The sequence below is a fragment of the Arachis ipaensis genome, chromosome B4 (genome assembly GCF_059453495.1).
Source record: "Arachis ipaensis isolate K30076 ecotype BB chromosome B4, ASM5945349v1, whole genome shotgun sequence".
Lineage (NCBI taxonomy): Eukaryota > Viridiplantae > Streptophyta > Magnoliopsida > Fabales > Fabaceae > Arachis > Arachis ipaensis.
In genome coordinates this window covers 72577314-72592643 of record NC_142439.1, presented here as the reverse complement: position 1 = coordinate 72592643, position 15330 = coordinate 72577314, and the positions used below count along the sequence as shown (strand labels likewise).

The 15330-nt window shown below is 38.3% G+C and overlaps 1 non-coding gene across 1 annotated transcript; it reads left to right on the top strand.

Moving 5' to 3' along the window:
• The first annotated feature begins 1270 nt into the window (after positions 1 to 1270).
• LOC148567904 (small nucleolar RNA R71) lies at positions 1271 to 1378 on the top strand. Its single transcript, XR_015883026.1, has one exon. It is a non-coding gene; the product is annotated as a small nucleolar RNA R71 (small nucleolar RNA).
• The last annotated feature ends 13952 nt before the right edge of the window (positions 1379 to 15330 follow it).

Sequence of the window (15330 nt, the reverse complement as noted above, 5' to 3'; positions counted from 1 at the left end):
TGTCTGCCATCTCTAATGAGATTTTAGCAGCTTGTACCTCAAAGATTCCCAGTTTCTCCATTACAGAGAGTGGCATGAGGTTTATTCCTGACCCAAGGTCACATAGAGCCTTCTCAAAGGTCATGGTGCCTATGGTACAAGGTATTAGGAACTTTCCAGGATCCTGTTTCTTCTGAGGCAATCTCAGTTGATCCAATGCATTTAGTTCATTGGTGAACAGGGGAGGTTCATCTCCCCAAGTCTCTGTACCAAATAGATTGGCATTCAGCTTCATGATTGCACCAAGGAACTTGACAACTTGCTCTTCAGTAACATCTTCATTCTCTTCAGAAGAAGAGTACTCTTCAGAGCTCATGAAGGGCGTAAGGAGGTTCAATGGAATCTCTATGGTCTCTAGATGAGTCTCAGATTCCTTTGGTTCCTCAGAGGGAAACCCCTTTTTTATCACAGGACATCCCAGGAGGTCTTCCTCCTTGGGATTTACGTCCTTCTCTCCTCTTGTGGGTTTGGCCATGATGGTCAATTCAATGGCCTTGCACTCTCCTTCTGGATTTTCTTCTGTATTGCTTGGGAGAGTACTAGGAGGGATTTCAGTGATCCTTTTACTCAGCTGGCCCACTTGTGCTTTCAAATTTCTAATGGAGGACCTTGTTTCATTCATGAAACTCAGAGTGGCCTTAGATAGATCAGAGACTAAATCTGCTAAGCTAGATGGATTCTGCTCAGAATTCTCTGTCTGTTGCTAAGTGGATAATGGAAAAGGTTTGCTATTGCTAAACCTGTTTCTTCCACCATTATTAAAGCCTTGTTGAGGCTTTTGTTGATCCTTCCATGAGAGATTTGGGTGATTTCTCCATGAGGGATTATAAGTGTTTCCATAGGGTTCACCCATGTAATTCACCTCTGCTATTGCAAGGTTCTCAGGATCATAAGCTTCTTCCTCAGAAGATGCCTCTTGAGTACTGTTGGATGTAGCTTGCATTCCATTCAGACTCTGAGATATCATATTGACTTGCTGAGTCAATATTTTATTCTGAGCCAATATAGCATTCAGAGTATCAATTTCAAGAACTCCCTTCTTCTGAGGCGTCCCATTACTCACAGGATTCCTCTCAGAAGTGTACATGAACTGGTTATTAGCAACCATGTCAATGAGTTCTTGAGCTTCTGCAGGCTTTAGGTGAATGGATCCACCTACAGAAGTATCCAATGACATCTTAGCTAATTCAGACAGAGCATTATAGAATATATCCAGGATGGTCCATTCTGAAAGCATGTCAGAAGGACACTTTTTGGTCAATTCCTTGTATCTCTCCCAAGCTTCATAGAGGGATTCACCTTCTTTCTGTCTGAAGGTTTGGACATCCACTCTAAGCTTACTCAGCTTTTGAGGAGGAAAGAACTTGGCTAAGAAGGCCTTGACGAGCTTATCCCAAGAGTTCAGGCTATCCTTAGGTTGATAGTCCAACCATATTCTAGCTCTGTCTCTCACAGCAAAAGGGAAAAGCATGAGCCTGTAGACTTTAGGATCTACTCCATTAGTCTTAACAGTATCACAGATCTGCAAGAATTCAGTTAAGAACTGAAAAGGATCTTCAGATGGAAGTCCATGAAACTTGCAGTTCTGCTCCATCAGAGAAACTAATTGAGGCTTAAGCTCAAAATTGTTTGCTCCAATGGTAGGGATGAAGATGCTTCTTCCATGTAAATTGGAATTAGGTGCAGTAAAGTCACTAAGCATCCTCCTTGCATTATTATTATTTTCGGCTGCCATCTCCTCTTCTTGTTCGAAAATTCCTATAAGGTTGTCTTTGGATTGTTGTATTGTAGCTTCTCTTAGTTTCCTTTTTAGAGTCCTTTCAGGTTCAGGGTCTGCTTCAACAAGAATGTTCTTGTCCTTGCTCCTGCTCATATGAAAAAGAGGGAACAGAAAATAATAATAATAGAGATCCTTTTTACCTAGGTATAGAGGTTTCCTTGTGTGAGTAGAAGAAGAAAAGAATGTAATGTAAAGAAGGGAAGAAGAGAAAATTCGAACACAGATGGAAGAGGGGGTTCGAATTTGGGTGAGATGAAGTGTTAGTAAATAAATAAATAAATGGAAGAAGATGAGAGAGAGAGAAGTTTTCGAAAATAATTTTTGAAAAATTGGTTAGTGATTTTCGAAAATTAAAATTAAAATTTGAAACAATTGGTTAATTAAAAAGAATTTTTGAAAAAGGGGGAAGAGATTTTCGAAAATTAGAGAGAGAGAGTTAGTTAGGTAGTTCTGAAAAAGATAAGAAGCAAACAAAAAGTTAGTTAGTTAGTTGAAACAAATTTTGAAAATCAATTTTGAAAAGATAAGAAGATAAGAAGTTAGAAAAGATATTTTAAAATCAAATTTTTGAAAAAGATAAGATAAGAAGATGTTTTTGAAAAGATATGATTGAAATTAGTTTTGAAAAAGATTTGATTTTTAAAATCACAATTAATGACTTGATTCACAAGAAATTACAAGATATGATTCTAGAACTTAAAGTTTGAATCTTTCTTAACAAGTAAGTAGCAAACTTGAAATTTTTTACTCAAAACATTAATTGTTGATGATATTTTCGAAAATTATGAGATAAAATTGAGAAAAAGATTTTTGAAAAATATTTTTGAGATTTTCGAAAATAAATAAGAAAAATGAAAAAGATATGATTTTTGAAAAAGATTTTGAAAAAGATAAAATTTTTAAATTGAAAATTTGATTTGACTCATAAGAAACAACTAAATTTTAAAAAATTTTGAAAAAATCAACTCAAATTTTCGAAAATTTATGAGTGAAAAAGGGAAAGATATTTTTTTGATTTTTGAATTTTAATGATGAGAGAGAAAAACATGAGAAAGACTCAATGCATGAGAATTTTTAGATCAAAACAATGAATGCATGCAAGAACACTATGAATGTCAAGATGAACACCAAGAACACTTTGAATGTCAAGATGAACATCAAGACTTATTTTTGAAAATTTTTAATGCAAAGAAAACATGCAAGACACCAAACTTAGAAATCTTTCATGTTTAGACTCTATGGATGCAAGAATGCATATGAAAAACAAGAAAAGACATAGAACAAGAAAACATGAAGATCAAACAAGAAGATTCATCAAGAACAACTTGAAGATCATGAAGAACACCATGAATGCATGATTTTTTTCGAAAATTTTATGCAAAATTTAAAACATGCAATTGACACAAGACTCATACCAAAAACACAAAATATTTTTGATTTTATGATTTTCTAATTTTTTTGGATTTTTTGAAAATTATTTGAAAAAGAAAAATAAGGATTCCAAAATTTTTAATATGAATTCCAGGAATCTTGCACTCTTAGTCTAAAGCTCCAATCTGAGGGTAGGACATGGCTTAATAGCCAGTCAAGCTTTAGCATGTAAATCAGGTGGATCAGGAACAGCAGCAGGTGGATTAGCAACAACTAGCTTGCTCTTGATAATGTTGGGTTGGAAGCCCCAGTCCAAATGAATTTAGACATGGCTTTACAGCCAGTCAGGCTTCAACATGCTTCATGAAACACTAGAATTCATTCTTAAAAAAATTTTAGAATAATTTTTGAAAACAGATGAGAAATTTTTGAAAGATTTTTTTTTTTGAAAAATTTTTGAAAACTTTTTGAAAATAAAATAAGAAGAAAATTACCCAATCTGAGAAACACGATGAACCGTCAGTTGTCCAAACTTAAACAATCCCCGGCAACGGCGCCAAAAACTTGGTATGCGAAATTGTTACTCAGATTAGGTTGTAAAATTTGTTGTTCGTTCTCTCCCTAGCAATGGCGCCAACAACTGGTGCACAATACCATGGTCCAAACATAACTTCACAACTTCGCACAACTAACCAGCAAGTGCACTGGGTCGTCCAAGTAATAAAACCTTACGTGAGTAAGGGTCGATCCCACGGAGATTGTTGGTATGAAGCAAGCTATGGTCACCTTGTAAATCTCAGTCAGGCGGATATCAAATGGTTATGGAGTTTTCGAAAATAATAATAAATAAACAGAAAATAAAGATAGAAATACTTATGTAATTCATTGGTGAGAATTTCAGATAAGCGTATAGAGATGCTTTCGTTCCTCTGAACCTCTGCTTTCCTGCTGTCTTCATCCAATCAGTCTTACTCCTTTCCATGGCTGGCTTTATGTAAGGGCATCACCGTTGTCAATGGCTACATCCCATCCTCTTGTGAAAAAGCTCCAAATGCTCTGTCACGGCACGGCTAATCATCTGTGGTTCTCGATCATACTGGAATAGGATTCACCTCCTTTTGCATCTGTCACTACGCCCAGCACTCTTGAGTTTGAAGTCCGTCACAGTCATTCAATCCCTGAATCCTACTCGGAATACCACAGACAAGGTTTAGACTTTCCGGATTCTCATGAATGCCGCCATCAATCTAGCTTATACCACGAAGATTCTGATTAAGAGATCCAAGAGATACTCATTCAATCTAAGGTAGAACGGAAGTGGTTGTCAGGCACGTGTTCATAGGGAATGATGATGATTGTCACGTTCATCACATTCATGTTGGAGTGCGAATGAATATCTTAGAAGCGGAATAAGTTGAATTGAATAGAAAACAGTAGTACTTTGCATTAATTCATGAGGAACAGCAGAGCTCCACACCTTAATCTATGGAGTGTAGAAACTCTACCGTTGAAAATACATAAGTGATGAAGGTTCAGGCATGGCCGAATGGCCAGCCCCCAAAACGTGATCACAGGATCAAAAATACAATCCAGGATGTCTAATACAATAGTAAAAAGTCCTATTTATACTAAACTAGCTACTAGGGTTTACAGAAGTAAGTAATTGATGCATAAATCCACTTCCGGAGCCCACTTGGTGTGTGCTTAGGCTGAGATTTAGCTTTCCACGTGCAGAGGCTTCTTTTGGAGTTGAACGCCAAGTTGTGACGTGTTTTTGGCGTTCAACACTGGTTCGTGACGTTTTTCTGGCATTTAACTCCAGACTGCAGCATAGAACTGGCGTTCAACGCCCTTTTGCGTCATCTAAACTCGGCCAAAGTATGGACTATTATATATTGTTGGAAAGCCCTGGATGTCTACTTTTCAACGCAATTGGAAGTGCGCCATTTTGAGTTCTGTAGCTCCAGAAAATCCACTTTGAGTGCAGGGAGGTCAGAATCCAACAGCATCAGCAGTCCTTCTTCAACCTTTGAATCTGATTTTTGCTCAAGTCCCTCAATTTCAGCCAGAAAATACCTGAAATCACAGAAAAGCACACAAACTCATAGTAAAGTCCAGAAATGTGAATTTAACATAAAAACTAATGAAAACATCCCTAAAAGTAACTAGATCCTACTAAAAACATACTAAAAACAATGCCAAAAAGCGTGTAAATTATCCGCTCATCATCTACCTCTATTCCCTTGCTTGAAATTTTGTGCCCAAGGATAATACCTTCAATCACCATAAAGTGACATTTTTTCCAGTTTAAGACCAGGTTAGTTTCTTGGCACCTTTTCAGGACAAGTGCTAGATGATCAAGACAGGAGCTAAATGAGTCTCCAAATACTGAGAAGTCATCCATGAAGACTTCCAAGAATTTCTCTACCATATCAGAGAAAATAGAGAGCATGCACCTCTGAAAGGTTGCAGGTGCATTGTAGAGACCAAAAGGCATTCTTCTGTAAGCAAATACTCCAGATGGACATGTGAATGCTATTTTCTCTTGGTCTTGAGGATCCACTGCAATTTGGTTGTAGCCTGAATAGCCATCCAAAAAGTAGTAGTATTCATGACCTGCTAGTCTTTCTAGCATTTGGTCTATGAATGGTAAAGAAAAATGATCCTTTCTGGTGGCTGTATTGAGCCTTCTGTAATCAATACACATACGCCACCCTGTGACTGTTCTTGTGGGAACCAGTTCATTCTTTTCATTATGGACCACTATCATGCCTCCCTTCTTGGGGACAACTTGGACAGGGCTCACTCAGGGGCTATCAGAAATAGGATAAATAATCCCAGCCTCGAGTAACTTAGTGACCTCTTTCTGCACCACTTCCTTCATAGCTGGATTTAGCCGCCTCTGTGGTTGAACCACTGGCTTAGCATCATCCTCTAATAGGATCTTGTGCATACATCTCGCTGGGCTAATGCCCTTAAGGTCGCTTATGGACCACCCAAGAGCTGTCTTATGTGTCCTTACACTACAAAAAAAAAGGGTTAAAATGGCATGGAGATTAAGGCGGTTTTAAAGAACCGCCATATTATCGAGTCATTATGGCAATTTTTCTGCTGCCGTAATTGGCTTTATATATTTTGGCGGTTCTGGTGATTATGGCGGTTTTGAACCGCCGTTTTCACATGCATATAAAAAGAAAAAAATTACAATCCCTGACTCATTCAACGCCGTTCTTCCTTCTAGCTAGGGCTTCTATCCTCTCTGAACATACAACACTCTCATTTCCTCAGTGTAAAGAAGCTCTCCGACAACGCCTTCTTCCTTCTAGGGCTTCTCCTCTCTCCGCCGGTTACGATCTCTCCATGTACCTCTCCCTCTCAAGTTAAACTGAAACCGAAACCGAAATGCTGTTTTCGTACATAGAGAAGCCAAAATCGAAACTGATGCTTTTTTATTTTTGCACAAAATTCCGGCGAAAGGCAAGGCTCTGGTGGCTACTGACATCAGTGATGAGCGGATAATTTATACGCTTTTTGACATTGTTTTTAGTATGTTTTTAGTAGGATCTAGTTACTTTTAGGGATGTTTTCATTATTTTTTATGTTAAATTCACATTTCTGGACTTTACTATGAGTTTGTGTGTTTTTCTGTGATTTCAGGTATTTTCTGGCTGAAATTGAGGGACTTGAGCAGAAATCAGATTCAGAGGTTGAAAAAGGACTGCTGATGCTGTTGGATTCTGACCTCCCTGCACGCAAAGTGGATTTTCTGGAGCTATAGAACTCAAAATGGCGCGCTTCTAATTGCGTTAAAAAGTAGACATCCAGGGCTTTCCAACAATGTATAATAGTCCATACTTTGGCCAAGAATTGACGATGTAAACTGGCGTTCAACGCCAGCCTTTTGCCCAAATCTGGCGTCCAGCGCCAGAAAAGGATCCAAAACCAGAGTTGAACGCCCAAACTGGCACAGAAACTGGCGTTCAACTCCACAAATGGCCTCTGCACATGCTACACTTAAGCTCAGCCCAAACACACACCAAGTGGGCCCCGGAAGTGGATTTATGCATCAATTACTTACTCATGTAAACCCTAGTGACTAGTTTATTATAAATAGGACCTTTTACTATTGTATTAGGCATCTTTTGATCATCTTAGGATCTTAGGATCATCTTTGGACGCCTGGTTCTTAGATCAGAGGGGCTGGCCTCTCGGCCATGCCTGGACCTTTCACTTATGTATTTTTAACGGTAGAGTTTCTACACTCCATAGATTAAGGTGTGGAGCTCTGCTGTTCCTCAAAGATTAATGCAAAGTACTACTGTTTTCTATTCAATTCTTCTTATTTCTCTTCTAAGATATCCATTCGCACCCAAGAACGTGATGAAGGTGATGATTATGTGTGACGCTCATCATCCTTCTCCCTTATGAACGCGTGCCTGACAAACACTTCTGTTCTACATGAATTAAGCTAGAATGAATATCTCTTAGATCTCCTAACCAGAATCTTCGTGGCGTAAGCTAGAATGATGGCGGCATTCAAGAGAATCCGGAAGGTCTAAACCTTGTCTGTGGTATTCTGAGTAGGATTCAATGATTGAATGACTGTGACGAGCTCCTAACTCGCGATTGCAGGGCGTTAGTGACAGACGCAAAAGGATAGTAAATCCTATTCCGGCATGATCGAGAACCAACAGATGAATAGCCGTGCCGTGACAGGGTGCGTGAGCATATTATTCACTGAGAGGATAAGATGAAGCCATTGACAAGGGTGATGCCTCTAGACGATTAGCCGTGCCGTGACAGGGCATTGGATCATTTTCCCGTGAGATGACCGAAAGTAGCCATTGACAGTGGTGATGTATCACATAAAGCCAGCCATGGAAAGGAGTAAGACTGATTGGATGAAGATAGCAGGAAAGCAGAGGTTCAGAGGAACGAAAAGCATCTCCATTCGCTTATCTGAAATTCCTACCAATGATTTACATAAGTACCTCTATCCCTATTTTATTATTTAATTTCGAAAACTCCATTATCACTTTATATCTGCCTGACTGAGATTTACAAGGTGACCATAGCTTGCTTCATACCAACAATCTCCGTGGGATTCGACCCTTACTCACATAAGGTATTACTTGGACGACCCAGTGCACTTGCTGGTTAGTTGTATCGAAGTTGTGACAATTATGAATTAAGATCAAAGCACCAAGCTTTGGAGCCATTACCAGGGATTGTTCGAGCCTGGACATCACAATTTCGTGCACCAATCAGCATTTCGATTCCAAAAGGCACCGATTTCTTTGTTTTTGTTTGGGTTAGGATTTGAAAATTGCTTTTGGTGCTGATTTTTGGGGGTTTTTATTTCTCTGCAGCTCTGTTAGGGATTTTTGGGTCTTCCGTTGAAGCATTGGATTGACGTTGGTGCGGGGGTGATTGACGACGATCTCAGGTCTTCTTTCGCTTACTTCTATTAACGTGTGTCTCTCTCTCTGAACTCAGATCTTCTATTGCTTACTTCTATTAAGGTGTTTCTCTGATCTCCGATCTCAGAAAAAACTGCTCCAATCTCAATTTCTCTATTTGCCTCTTTGGTTCTTTTTTGGTTCTTTTAAGCAAAGCTATAAATGAGTAATCTCTTTAGTTATTTAGCTCTGTTGCCGTTACTCTGTTCAATGTTTTTGCATTAGCTCTGTTCAATATTTAATTAAAGCCCTAAAATAGCAGTGAAAAGAAGCACTTAGACACATTAGTGTATGCTGTAGTCCTTGTTTCATTTCAGTCTCAGGTCATCAACATCAAACATGTAGTGTAGCTCATTATTTGATTAACATGTCCTTACACTTAGATTTGATTAACATGTTGTAGTCCTTGTTTCATTTTATTCCTTCTGCTTCTTTTAGGCTGGCTGTCTTGGACTTTCTTTTGTTTATATTTATTTTTGAACAATTTTAGTAGAATGGCTGTTGACTCTTGTTATTGGAATGGCTGTTAACTCTTGTTTTTACTCTAGTTAATATTTTTTAAATATTTGTAATAGTTGCTGGTTGAGTTTTGAAAGCAAAAAAGAGGGAGAGCGCTCTTTTCGCCATTTAGCCACCTTCACCACTCTCTGCAAAAGATTTGTGATTGTTAATCATTACTCATTCTTTTTAATCTTCTCTCTTTCCTTCTTTTTCATCCTTTAATTTCCAAATAACAGTTTATTTCTTTATTTTTTCCCCTCGCTTATTACTTTCTGTTTTTATCATTCTTCTCAACAGTACAATGTTTTAGTTTCATCATTTCACCACCAAAAAATGAAAGAAAGAAAGATAATATGTAATTTTGGAGAACATTTTTCAGAAAAAATAAAAATAATAATAATAATAGAAGAAGTGAGAGTTACTTAGAAGAAAAAGAAAAACAATGGGTTCGATTCGGACGATGGTGATGATAATGTTATACTTTTCATCGGTTTTCATGTAAAATTAGATTTGTTAGAACAAAATTGATTATGGATGGTCGTGGTTTATATGTAAAAGAAGATTTTTTCTTTGAGAAAAAATTCACCACTTTTTTGTTATTTTGATGTGTGTATTGGACACTGGTTGAGCTGTTTCTTTGATTTTGGACTTGCTTCTTAGGCACTTAGAACCATTTTGTTTTGCAGTTTGGGAACTAGTTTATGAGGCAATAACTGAACTATGTTTGCTTTGTTTTGCTTACTTCTATTTAGTTCTCTTTATTTCTCAAGCAAAAGGAAGCAACTTAAGTAGTGTAAAGGTGTTATTCAAATTGTGTGTGTTTTTTCTTCTGAAGTTGATATGTTTTGCTACTCAATTTTGTCATGAGTTATTGAAATATGAGTGATTATGTTGCAGTTTGTGTAGTATGTTGCAGTTTGTGTTATCCAACTATATTTAACTCAATTTTGTAGAATTCTGCACTCAAGGTTCATATCTTCTTCATTATTAGGTAACTTTCTTTTTCCTTTGCTGAATTATTTTGAGTATGCTTCTCTGTCTTGACTCTTGACCTTAAAGGGTAATCAAATATCTTTTCTTTTTGTGCTGTGTTTTACTTCCTGGTGTTGGTGATGGTGGAAATTTAAGAAATTGAGCTCTGATATGAGTCTAGTAATGAAACTTGCAACTAGCTTCCAAACTTTGCTTATTCTATTTTGAGTGTAAACCTGGTATGATATTATTCTAAGACTATTTCTTATTCTGTTTGTTCTATTTTTCATTTTTCTGCAGGAGGACTTTGATGAATTCAGCGATGTTGATGAACTATACAGCTCATTGCCTTTAGATAAGATCTTGTTACAATCCCCCCTGGGCTATCTAAGGTATTTGTTTGCTCACGATTGTTTTGTTGCAAGTATACAAGGGATCATTCAGTAATACATATTGAAGCATATGTAGATTCAATTTACCACATTGGGTCATTGATTAATTTTTCACGTTGGCAAATTTTGCTGGATTCCTTGCTGGGCTATGCAGTTTATGATGGTAATGTATTATAGAAGTCTAACATTTAATTGATGGGTGATGCTGATTTTAATTTCGGAAATGGTTAACTCTTTACAAGATACCCTCTATGAACCTCTTAATTGTGGGTAGCAACTGTGGCTATCACATGTATGTAACACTCTTGTCTTCCTAAACTGCACACTTTTATTCAATCTAATGCGCTCTCAGCTGCAAATCATTCATCTTTGCCAACCAAGTGAGGATGACTCGGAGGCAGTTTTTAAATCCCTTCTTAAAATTGGCATTTTCCATTTGATAGCAATTGATCTAACTGAAAGATGCCTAGTAGATATAATTTACTCCATATGACAATGTAATCATCATTAACTCCATATGATCATAAACCTCCTGCAATTTGAGATGCACAAAATTATAATTTGCAAAGAAACTTAGAAAACAACTATTGTTGCTTCAGAAGTTTTTAACTCTATTAAGAAAGTGTTTTTCCCATGGCTGTACTAAGTATTTCCCTTTCTAGTGTTTACTCAGGCACTGTAGCAGGAGCTCGTGAGGCTTTTTTCAATGATATACCTGCTATCTCTGTTTCATATGACTGGTATGTACGCTTCTGTGGCTAAATTACTTTATTTATCCTGGATATTTATTTCTGGGTGAAGTTTGCAACCATTTTTTTAGCTTATAATTGTAACGAGCTGCAGAATCAATGTCTAAATGTAATATCATTAAGGGTCAAGCATATTATGAGCTATTCCAATAATCTATGTTCTAACTTCTATGTCCTACTGGTGGACGAAATTGTGATCCATTCTCTTTGTATTTGTGTGAAATTTAATAATTGGCTCTATTTGAATTCACAACTCCGTTCAACTAACCAGCAAGTGCACTGGGTCGTCCAAGTAATACCTTACGTGAGTAAGGGTCGAATCCCACGGAGATTGTTGGTATGAAGCAAGCTATGGTCACCTTGCAAATCTCAGTCAGGCGGATTTAAACATGATACTTTATTAGATTAAAAAAAACAATAAAAGGGATAGAGATACTTATGTAGATTCATTGGTAGGGATTTCAGATAAGCGAATGGAGATGCTTTTCGTTCCTCTGAACCTCTGCTTTCCTGCTATCTTCATCCAATCAGTCTTACTCCTTTCCATGGCTGGCTGTATGCAAGGGCATCACCGTTGTCAGTGGCTACATCCCCTCCTCTCAGTGAATCATATGCTCACGCACCCTGTCACGGCACGGCTATTCATTTGTCGGTTCTCGATCATGCTGGAATAGGATTCACCCTCCTTTTGCGTCTGTCACTAACGCCCAACAATCGCGAGTTTGAAGCTCGTCACAGTCATTCAATCATTGAATCCTACTCAGAATACCACAGACAAGGTTTAGACCTTCCGAATTCTCTTGAATGCCGCCATCATTCTAGCGTACGCCACGAAGATTCTGGTTAGGAGATCTCAGAGATATTCATTCTAGCTTAATTCATGTAGAACAGAAGTGTTTGTCAGGCACGCGTTCATAAGGGAGAAGGATGATGAGCGTCACACATAATCATCACCTTCATCACGTTCTTGGGTGCGAATGGATATCTTAGAAGCGAAATAAGAAGAATTGAATAGAAAACAGTAGTACTTTGCATTAATCTTTGAGGAACAGCAGAGCTCCACACCTTAATCTATGGAGTGTAGAAACTCTACCGTTGAAAATACATAAGTGAAGGTCCAGGCATGGCCGAGAGGCCAGCCCCCTAAAACGTGATCAAAGGATCATAAGGTAATCCAAAGATGCCTAATACAATAGTAAGAGGTCCTATTTATAATAAACTAGTCACTAGGGTTTACATGAGTAAGTAATTGATGCATAAATCCACTTCCGGGGCCCACTTGGTGTGTGTTTGGGCTGAGCTTAAGTGTAGCACGTGCAGAGGCCATTTGTGGAGTTGAACGCCAGTTTCTGTGCCAGTTTGGGCGTTCAACTTTGGTTTTGGATCCTTTTCTGGCGCTGGACGCCAGATTTGGGCAGAAGGCTGGCGTTGAACGCCAGTTTACGTCGTCAATTCTTGGCCAAAGTATCGACTATTATATATTGCTGGAAAGCCCTGGATGTCTACTTTCCAACGCAATTGGAAGCGCGCCATTTCGAGTTCTGTAGCTCCAGAAAATCCACTTTGAGTGAAGGGAGGTCAGAATCCAACAGCATCAGCAGTCCTTTTTCAACCTCTGAATCTGATTTCTGCTCAAGTCCCTCAATTTCAGCCAGAAAATACCTGAAATCACAGAAAAACACACAAACTCATAGTAAAGTCCAGAAATGTGAATTTTAACATAAAAACTAATGAAAACATCCCTAAAAGTAACTAGATCCTACTAAAAGCATACTAAAAACAATGTCAAAAAGCGTATAAATTATCCGCTCATCACAACACCAAACTTAAATGGTTGCTTGTCCCCAAGCAACTGAAAATCAAATAGGATAAAAAGAAGAGAATGTACTATAAATTCCAAACTATCAATGAAACAGAGCTTCAATCATATGAGCGGGACTTATAGCTTTTTGCCTCTTGAATAGTTTTGGCATCTCACTTTATCCATTGAAGTTCAGAATGATTGGCATCTATAGGAACTTCAGATTTCGAATAGTGTTATTGACTCTCCTAGTTCAGTATGATGATTCTTGAACACAGCTTCTTTATGAGTCTTGGCCGTGGCCCTAAGCACTTTGTTTTCCAGTATTACCACCGGATACATAAATGCCACAGACACATAATTGGGTGAACCTTTTCAGATTGTGACTCAGCTTTGCCAAAGTCCCCAATTAGAGGTGTCCAGGGTTCTTAAGCACACTCTTTGTTTTTGCTTTGGACCTTGACTTTAACCGCTCAGTCTCAAGTTTTTACTTGACACCTACACGCCACAAGCACATGGTTAGGGACAGCTTGGTTTAGCCGCTTAGACCAGGATTTTATTCCTTTTAGGCCCTCCTAACCACTGATGCTCCAAGCCTTGGGATCCTTTCTATTGGCTTTTTGCTCTTGCCTCTTGGTTTTAAGAGCTTTTGGCTTTTTCTGCTTGCTTTTTCTTTTTCTTTATTTTTTTTTCGTCTATATTTTTTTCTCTATTTTTTTTCTGCAAGCTTTGTTCTTTGCTGCTTTTTCTTGCTTCAAGAATCATTTTTATGATTTTTCAGATTATCAAATAACATGTCTCCTAGTCATCATTCTTTCAAGAGCCAACATATTTAACATTCTTAAACAACAACTTCAAAAGACATATGCACTGTTCAAGCATACACTCAGAAAACAAGAAGCATTGTTACCACATCAATATAATTAAACTAGGTTCAAAGATAAATTCGAAACTCATGTACTTCTTGTTCTTTTGAATTAAAACATTTTTCATTTAAGAGAGGTGATGGATTCATAGGACATTCATATCTTTAAGACAAAGTTACTACTACTAATGATCATGTAGTGAAGACACAAACATAGATAAGCACATAACATAGAAAACGAAAAACAGAAGAAAGAAGAACAAGGAATGAATCCACCTTAGTGATGGTGGCGTTTTTTTCTTGAGGAACCAATGATGTCCTTGAGCTCTTCTATGTCTCTTCCTTGTCTTTGTTGCTCCTCCCTCATTGCTTTCTGATCTTCTCTTGTTTCATGAAGTATGATGGAGTGCTCTTGATATTCCACCCTTAGTTGCTTCCAATAATTGTGTGGAAGAAAATGTATCCCCTGAGGTATCTCAGGGATCTCTTGATTTGCAGTCAAATGTTCTACCAGTGAGCTATAGACCCTTGATGGAAGCTTTTGTCTTCCCTTTCCTCTTTCTAGAGGTTTCTCTGGCCTTAGGTGCCATCAATGGTTATGGAAAAAACAAAAAAAAAAAACTATGCTTTTACCACACCAAACTTAGAATGTTGCTCGCCCTCGAGCAAAAGAAGAAGGAATAGTTGAAGAAGAAGATGTGGAAATAAAAACTAGGATTATGAGGAGGTAGGTGGGGATCCTGTGGGGTCCACAGATCCTGAGGTGATCCGGTGAGGTCCACAGATCTTGAGGTGTCAAGGCATTTACATCCCTGCACCAATTTAGGCATGCAAAATGCCCTTGCACACAACTCTGGGCGTTCAGCGCCAGGTTGGTGTCCATTTTGGGCGTTCAACGCCCATTTGCTGCCATTTCTGGCGTTGAACGCCAGAACCATGCTTGTTCTGGGCGTTCAGCACCAGGATGCTCCCATTCTGGGCGTTCAGCGCCAGAACTATGCTCTGTTCTGGCGTTTGAACGCCAGGCAGATGCTCCTCCAGGGTGTGATTTTTCTTCTGCTGTTTTTGATTCTGTTTTCAATTTTTATATTTATCTTGTGACTCCACATGATCATGAACCTAAGAAAACATGAAAAACAATAAAAATAAGAATTAGATAAACATTGGGTTGCCTCCCAACAAGCGCTTCTTTAATGTCAATAGCTTGACAGTGGGCTCTCATGGAGCCTCACAGATGTGCAGAGCTTTGTTGAGACTCTCCAACACCAAACTTAGAGTTTGGATATGGGAGTTCAACACCAAACTTAGAGTTTGGTTGTGGCCTCCCAACACCAAACTTAGAGTTTGACTGTGGGGGCTCTGGTTGACTCTGCTTTGAGAGAAGCTTTTTCTGTTTCCTCT